The sequence below is a fragment of the Vipera ursinii genome (assembly GCF_947247035.1).
Source record: "Vipera ursinii genome assembly, chromosome: 12".
Taxonomy (NCBI): domain Eukaryota; kingdom Metazoa; phylum Chordata; class Lepidosauria; order Squamata; family Viperidae; genus Vipera; species Vipera ursinii.
Genome location: NC_139525.1, coordinates 906,103 through 915,143, shown reverse-complemented (window position 1 = coordinate 915,143; position 9,041 = coordinate 906,103).

The following is a 9,041-nucleotide window of genomic DNA, read 5'->3' as shown; positions in this document are numbered from 1 at the left end:
GGGCCATTGGCCGAGCGGCCGCCCGTCAAGGCCGGGGGCGGGCAATGGGCGAGGGAGAGCCCCCCCCGCCGCCGCGGAAGCGCCTCTCGCGGGGGGGGTCGTGCCGGGCGCCCGGCTGGGCTGGAGGGGCGGCCAGAGCGGCCTGGGACGCGGCTGCCCAACTGGGGGTCTCGACCCAGCTGAGCGGGGCGCTTTGGGGTCTCTCGGGGCGATTTGGGCTCATCCCGGACGCCTCCTTCCCCCCGCCGAAGCTCCCCGGGCCGCCCGCGATCCTGGCGGGCCTCCCGCCGCTTCGCCCAGCTCGAGCGAACTTCAGCGCTGCGCCCGCGGGTGCCGGGAGAGGGCGAGGGGGCTTTCCCCGCCGGAGCGCTGCCCTCCCCCTGCCAGGAAGGTTCCGAGCCCTCCGCTCCGCCGAGCCGGTTGGCTCGCTTCGCGCCTCTCCTCCTCCTTCCCGCTTCTGGCCCTGAACCCTGGGCCGGCGGCTCTCTGGCCGAGGTGGGGCCGTCCACGGTTAGCCAACGGGCCCAAAGGAGTTCTCCTAGGTTCTCCCGAAACCAGACAGATGGCCAGCATCGGTGGATGCCTCTGGTGCCAATGAGAGGTTTCCAGTACACGGTTGGCTGGTGTTGGATGCTGGCTTAAGTAGGCCATAGCTTGACCCAACTTCAAGGTGGCATCTACTTCTTCTCCAGATCAATCCGTTCCAGGATGAGGCCCTTGTGGACTGTCACATACAGCATCTACTGCTCCATCTGTAACATAAGAAGCAAGTTTTAGACCTGCCCAAGCCAGAACCGCTGGAACCTAAGATTACCAAGCCGAGCTGCGGTACTTTGGTCAAGTCAAGTGTTCAAAGACCTTTAAAAAATAAATTATGCTAGGAATAATGGTTGCAGGTCCAGGTTGGAGCACCCGTTTGGTCTAGTGGTGAAAGCACCTGCTTAGAAACTGGGAGATGTGAGTTCTAGCCTTAGGCATGAAAAACCAGCTGGGCCAGTCCCCCTCTCTCAGCTCAACCCACCTCAAAGGGTTGTTGTTGTGGGGAAAACAGCAGGAGGATTGGATACATTTACCATCTTGAGTTGCTTGTAAATGGAATTTTAAAGAATCTTTTAAAAAGGTCAGCAAGGAGCGTGCTAGGTAGATACCACCGAGTAAGACAACTTTATTTAAAGCTAGAAATGTTGCAAAATATTTGAATGTCAGGTTTTGGGGTGCTATAGCCAAGTGAAGAGCCCTGTCTCCCCCCACTTCTCCAGGGGTGCCAGAGCATGGCAGGCCTGTCACGGGGTTCCTTGGCTGTCAGCACTTGGTCTCCGCCCAGGATGTGTAGAGCTGTGGAGCAAACAATCCCGGCCCGCTTGGGCAGGATTGCCAGCTGCTTTTCTACAGGAAGATCGGACTGAAGTGGGCTCTGCAGAAAGCAGGACCGGAGGACTTGTTATCCTTTCAAGCTTCCCTTTGGTCAACCCAGCCTCAGGGCAAGTGTTATTTTCTGCTCATGTGGGACTTCCCGTCTACCTACAAGCCTGGCTGACTTTAAATAAACTTTCTGCGCATGCAAACATTGAGAGCGGTTGACTCTGCTCTCAAAAGAACAAACCAAAGCAAATATCTCCTTTATTTATTTAAATGTATTGGCCCCTGACACCAGTGGACAATGCGTGGGGTAGAAAAGTAGAGAGAACATAAAAACAGCTAAAAAGGCTCAATCAAACAGACAGCCCAGGCAAAAACCACGACAAAGTCTCTCTCAAAGATCTTCGGATGGGATCACAAGCAGCCTGATCTGGATTCAGGAAATTCTGTGGGTCCCTTGTGTGCCTGGTCACTCGGAGCTTCACTGAGTCGCAGATCGAGCAGACCTGGAGATTCCCAGGTGCCCCTTAAAGACCTCCAGCTGCTCGTCCATTTGCCTTCTCTGAAGTTTGGCGGGCTTGCTGTATTTGAAGGGGTCACCACCCGAACCGCTGTTTTTCCTAAAGACACTGTTGTTCCGTTTATCCTTTGGGGCTTCTCCATTTTTTTTTCATTTCTGATCTATACATCCCATAAAGCACGGGTGGCTCAAAGGCAATCATTCAATAAGCCACGATTGGTGGATGCACATATTCAGCTAGTCCCGAAGCTGCAGGGGCTGACTCCACCCAAGGAAGTTGGAGCTGTGCCTTCTGGCATGCACAGGACATCATAATTTAAAAACAAAACAAAACACACATATCAAGGTAGTAGCTACAATAGTCTGATACACCAAAAAAACAGGGAGAGCTTTGATCTCACCACCTTGACTGCCATCTTGACTTTTTTTGACCAGACCCTACTGGTACCCTGGTGCACAGCCAGGCGGTCCATGTTCACTAGTCAGCAGAATTCCCAGCATTCCAAACCAAAAACAGATTACATGCGATCAAACATCTTTTGTTCCTGGAAACAAGTCTTGGGGTTTCCTCTCTTCAAACACCACATGAGTCCCTCGGCAGCTGCTGAGCAAGTGCCGAGAGCCACTTGCTCAGCAGCTGTTGGGGGAACAGAAAATCCAGGCTCCTGGAGGGGAAACAGGGGGGCCCTCTGGGGACCCAGCTGAGCGAGAAAAGTCCAAAGCAGCAGCAGGCACAACGTGGCCAGGAAAAATATTGGCCCAGGACTTCACCCTCCAAGTCTTCCATTGGAGAGCAAGGCTGGGGTGAAGCGGGACTGGAGGCCAGGAGCAGATGGGGAAGGGTTTGGAAGGCCAACCGCCATCTTAGAAGTGCTTTTAAACAATTTTTAAAGTGCCTTTAGTAAGGAAAAAATAGCAATGCTACAAAAACAACTTACCACATAGCCCTGCTAGAAATGGGGATAGGAGAAGAGAATTTCAACAAAGACAAATACTAAGATCAATTATTAAAAAGAGATTATGAACCGATAAACGGTTTTGTATTTGGGCTTTAAGGCAACCTGTACATATTTTCTCTTGATGATGTGTGGAACAGTTAAGTCTTACACTAATAATAGTCAGTTGGAAATAATATTTGTGCATTGTCTTTCTTAAACACGGAAGGGATGGAAAGTGTTCTAAGTTTAAACAGAAATGAAATTAAAGTATAGGTTGTGTTTTTTCTAGAGGCACATAATTTCAAGTTTGTTTCCTTTAAACTGGAATTCTTTTAGAATTCCTTTTTGAGGAACTTTATGACTTTATCTAGAACACACACCCCCTCCAATACAGCACTGGCACATCGTAGAAGAAGGCTCAAATTCCCAGTTGTAGCCTAGCCCCCCCTCCCCCCATCACGAGTCCAGTAAACAATGGCCATCATCAGCTAATCGCTTTTTAGGCCTTTTCACGGCAGGGGAAAACCTTGAGGTTTGCTCCCTACACAATGGCGTTGATATGGTGATCTTTGACCCCCTTCTTTGAATTAAGAATGACTTCTGCCTACTGATAATACAGTATCAAATCACCTTCCACGTCTGATTTGCTGTTTTGTGTCACAGCCCTTCCCACTTCCTGGGGCCTCAAGAAATGTACTTAAAAGGTGATGAAAAGGGACAAAATGGGAGGATGTGGTTTGGGTGCTCCCCCCCCCAAAGAACGTTGCCCAACTGCTGGGTTAACAGCTTGAGAGAGAAGATGTGAATAAAGCTAGTGATATGCAAAGTTAAAGGCGCACATTTCTGCCTCTAGGGTTTTGTGACAAGTCAGAGAAAAATCCGGGTAGGAGCTGGGTCTGGTCTCTTATCAAGGAACCACGATTACCACCAGCCAATGATGATCGCCAGAGGAAGAAGGATGATCATGAGGATAACCTTTGTGAGCTTCTGAGATCAAGGGCCATCTCTTTCCATGCCCAACTCCCTTGGGTCCCACGACTCAAGGAGAGAGAAGGCCCTCCTGAGGCTTTCACTGCCACCCTAACAGTTCCACCCATGAGGAACAAGCAAAAGCAAATCATCCTGGCCCATCAATAGGGCTTCATGCTATTGCCCAGTTGTCTGTCCTTCGGCCACGTGCCTCACTGTCCACTTGCTCCCAACTCCAGGTTTTCTGGATGATCTGAATTCTCTAGGTCCATTTTGGTACCTCTTCAGATCAGTGGATTCCATTGGATGACCCGTGTTAGGAGCTGGAGAGAGGGAGTGCCCATCTTAGGATCAGAAATTATGTTGGGTGGATGAAGAACATCAAATTCAGGCTGAACTCAGACAAGTCAAGAGATCTTAAGCAGTAAAGCTGATTCGGAAGTTTGGTTTCAACTTTGGCTGAATGCTATAATCCTCTTGAAAACAGAGGATCTGGTTGGTTCCCAAAATTTTGAGAGTTTTTGGTACAACATGTCTGAAAGCAACAAGATAGGAAATGGCTGATTGTGAATAATGGAAAATCCATTCTAGAATGAATTACCTGTAGGTATTAATTTTTAGTTTTCTCTTTCCCCCTCTTTCTTTAATGATTACATGCTTGTCAGGAACTTTTCTTGTCCACAATTTTTATTACTATGGATTCGTCTATTATTTGCACTTTTGTGCAAATCAGTACCTGAGCCCAACCAGAGGACTTTCTCCCCATTGCCCAAGTTGCAAAACAGCGGGAGGAAGGACTGCGAATCGCCTTGCAATGCTCAAATATTACAACTGAGAAGAGGGGCCCTCCCTGATGCTGGGTGTCTCTGCTTCTTGATGCGGCCATAGTCACCTCCAAAGACCTAATCAGCATTAACACACTGGACTTCTGGGGATTGAAGAGGGACGCTCCATCTCTGCCCCCTCCTACCCAACAGCTAAGCTGAACCCACATTCCTGGTCTGTGTGTAAACGCCCCCACTTAGCCCATCTGTATGACCGGTGAACTAGGAGAATAAAACTAGTAGAAAAAGAGGCTTGGACAGTTAGCCAGTTATCATGTCTTGCCATCGAATCTAACCTTCAGGTTTGTGTTGTTTTTTCATGAATTTTGCTTTCATAAAAACAGAAAATGTGACTTGGACTGCCTTGCCTCTCACCTAGGAACTTGATCTTGGAATTGCTTCTCCCTGTTTTAGATTTGCAAAATGCCCCAAATTGGGTCTTTCTTAAGGCAAGCCAGGAAGATCGGCCAAGTTGCTTCCATGAAAGGGAAGCATTAAAGCAGAGAGGGAAGTAAAAGAGGCTGCAGAGGGAAGCGCTGAACTTCCTCGTGTTAGTGACACACAAAAAGCATTTGATAAGTGCAGTGGAAATTCATGCCAACGGTGAGCAAAAGAGGGAGCAGTTTGAGGTTGGGCGTTGTTCTGTTTTTTCTCCCCAGGCTATTAGAGGGGACTCGACCTCCAGAGATGGAGATCCTGTAAAACCTGAGTGGGGACTTTTTCACAGAAATGTATGCCAAGACTTTCCTTGACCTGGGTGCTGAGGAGTCCACTTTCTTGGTGTGGAGACAGGTGCTGGTGGCCCCGCACTCCAGGGGAGCCGAGATGAGGCAGTGATTTTTTTTGTGGTAGTGACGTTGTTTTGGACTGACTTTGCCTTGAAGTTCCAGCTCGCCTTGAATTGCAGCAAGATGGGAAGAGGGTTTATCGTCTAGAAGAGGGGTCCCCAGCCCCCAGCCCAGTTCATGGACGGGTACCAGCCTGTGGCCCGTTGGGAACAGGGCCAGGCAAACAATGGGTGAGCGCGCACAGCCCCATGTGCGCACACGAAACCATCCCCTCTCCCCTGCCACCACTGGCCAGGGCCGCCAGTCTGCAGAAACGGGAAGGCTGGGAACCGCTGATCTGGAATGTAGACCGGCCGCTGTATTTTCGGCAAGAGCTTAGGCGAAATTTCATCAGGATGAGAGCCGAGTTCCTCTGTCTGCACCAGATGGAGTTAATACTCACGTCATGCCACTGAAACTCTGGCAGAGCAAGTCTTATTTTTAACACATATTGGGAAAAAGCTGTGAATTGGGAAGCTCAAAATTTTTTTAGTTCCATATTTTACTTCCATATTTTAGATCTACTTCTTTGTTTCCAGCTCTTAAGAGCTTTTGCAGTCATTTTTTTCCTTTTTCAAAATCAGGGGTTTAGCAAAAGAGAGAGAGCACCGTAAACATGCCTTGCTAGGAGAGTGGCATTTCCACACTTCTGTAGATAATATCAACTCAATAAAGTATAAACAAACAAACAAACAAATGAAACAATGAATGAATGAATGAGTAGATAGTGGGAGACTGACCGCAGGGGGTCCTCTCTCTCTCCCCCCCCTTCCTGGAGATGTTGGGCAGCGGATGAAACAGGTTGCTAACCTGACCGGCCTCTTCTCCTTCACTTCCCCCCTTAAAGGAGCAGCTAAGTGAGACCAACCTGTTGTGTAATACAGGTGGCCACCAGGTTGACAACCCACCTGGTTAAGCACTTCATATGAATTCAGACAGATAACAAACGTGCTGATTGTTTCAGCTGGGAATTTCAGAAAACCCAGACTCTAATCTGAGTTTTATTTGGGAGAGAATAATGTACAATTAAAAGTCTTTTGCTTGTTTAACTCCCGTTCGGTTTCACTGCTGACACACACACGTGCACATATCCACTCCCACACCCACAAATTGTGTACCAGGGGCAATAAAAACAAAAATCCTTTGCTTTTGTCTGCTCTGAAATAAACTGGGCCATCTTGAATAATTTTAACTTAAATTCCATTCCCCTTCCATACCACATTCCTTTAATTTCCATTTCATTCAGCTTCTTTAATCTTTAATCATTGGAGTATCAAATAAACTGAAATTTTACAATCACACACTCAATACTTTGGATTTTTTTTTACTTTGTAAATTAATTCCATCAGAAAAGCAAAGGGACTAAAGCTAAGAAAGAAAATAGCCTCTTGTGGGGCCTTCTTTATTAAAGAGTCTTTGTCTGGGATTTCTTTTTAGCATCTCTCTCTCTCTCTCTCTCTCTCTTTCTTGTCCTCCTGGAAAATTCATCCTGGTAGCCCTCACGTTACATGAAAGGATGCTTTTTTTTTAACATTTTGAATTCAGTTCCAAAGAAAAAGCCAGAAAACAGACAATATGTGCATGAAGGCGAAGGCCTTGCTCTGACCCTCTTGGCCCCGAATTCTTTTTCCAGGTCAACTGATGGATGGACTTGGATGGAAATAGTTCTCCTCAACCTAAAATTGTTCCGATGTGGACTACAGCTCCCATGAGCTGAAGTTCCACTGCCTCATGGTTGGTGCCCCAACTCATCTGGAAGCCACCAAGCTTGAAGAAAGAGGCATTGTGGTTGGGGGTTTTGTCCTTGTTACAGGATTCTACAATGTTACACAATGATCTAACAGGCTCCACTCTACCATAGGGCATCGAATCCGGTTAGCAAAACCATCTTTTTAGAGCCTTGGAAAGCTGGAAAGGATAATTTCAGTCCATTGCTCTGGGTCCCACACTCTGGAATGGTGGACCGCACTTCTTGAATCTCTTCTGGGTAACCTCCTGAAGTGTGCTATCACACAGCAGCCTCCCACTCCACCTCTTCCAACAGGGCTCTCCATCCTAGGCCATGTTGCGCCTTGTGGAGTTCAACTCTCAGAATTCCTCAGCCAGCAAGGCTGGCTGGCTGCCATGGCTGGCTGAGAAATTCTGAGAGTTGAACTCCTCAAGCTGTAATGTGGCCGAGCTTGGAGACCCCTGTCTATGAGGCCAACACCCCAGCTCTCTCCCTCTCCCCCAGGCAGGAGGGCTTCACTTCGTCTGAACCAGCTACAGGTCCTTCTGACCTTCTTCAACTCTTGACAGCCAAGGCAGCAGATTCCCCCGCTTGGAAGATCAACCTTTTTTCCTAACCAAGGAACCTGCTTAAACCCCGAAGCCAAATCCTTTGCCCCCTTCAGCCAGGGAGGAAAGTCACTGCAGTTTCATCCATTGAGGTGCCCCCCTCCCGTCTCCTCTGCCTTAGCCTGCAGCCCAGCGCCCTGCAGTGTGCTTCCTTTCCAGCAGGACAAAAGGATCCCTTCCCTCCATCTTCCATGCAGGGCAGACCAGAGGTATTATTTTCAGCTGCCAGGCGTCCCTCCCCAGCTCCCCTTCAGAGACAGCTGCATTCCTGTGGTTCCTTTCTGGCTTCAGGGCAGCCCTTGCTTGCTGCCTCCGAGCAGCAGAGGAGGAGGAGAGCCGGCCCCTCCGCCACCTTGCAGAGCCCCCTCCCCTCAGATAACAGGCCACTTAGGATGGGAGGGGGGCTTAAATCCCCTCGGCCTAAAGTTCAAGCGGACATTGTTTGTTAGAGGAAGAAGGAGAGAATAAAAATTCAGGGAGAGGAAACTGAATTCAGTGCCAGATGTTTGGGCTTTATGCCTTCAACTTGTGGACTCCCTTCCCTTTTGAACAGATGTGAGCCGAGGAACATGGCGGGTTTTTCTCCCAGAGACTTAATGCTCACACAGACCTCAAGTCCGAAAGCTCAGAAGACTATATCTCTGATCCCAGGGACTGACCCAGATTGGATCCCACAATATAATAATCCCCAAATCTAGGACTGCTTGCTGTTTCGGTCAAAGCATTTGAAAAGGGAGATCCTCAACCAGGAGAGAATATTTGCAGCTCAAGGTTGAACTGTGAGACGAGGAGGAGGAGGAGATGATGATGATCTGGGGTTCATATTCTGCTTTTCAGAGTAACTTTGCCTTCCAAAGGAGGAAAAGCCTTTGGCAAGGAGACCGAAGTGGAAGTGGTGCACCTGATGAAGCCTTCCAAATACACCTCCAGTGAATCAATAGGAGGCTAAAAGCTACCGAAGACAAAGCTAAATATACCTAAATGGTTTTGAAATAACTGCCCTGGAGAAATGTTCCCTCCTGAACTACAATATCTCTAATTTCCTCCTTTGCCGTCCTCAGAGGTGGTTGCAAAGTGAGCCGAGGAGCATCTGAAGGCCCCTGGGCTTTGGGTCTCCCTGGCCAAAGGAGGAAGCCACAAAGGCCCTTCTCCTGATGTCTCCCCCCCCTCCCAAGGGCCGCCTGTCTCCCCCACTTCTTCCTTGGAGACGAAGCTCCCTCCAGACCTTCTTGGGTCTCTGCAATGACATCATGGACACGTTTCCTCC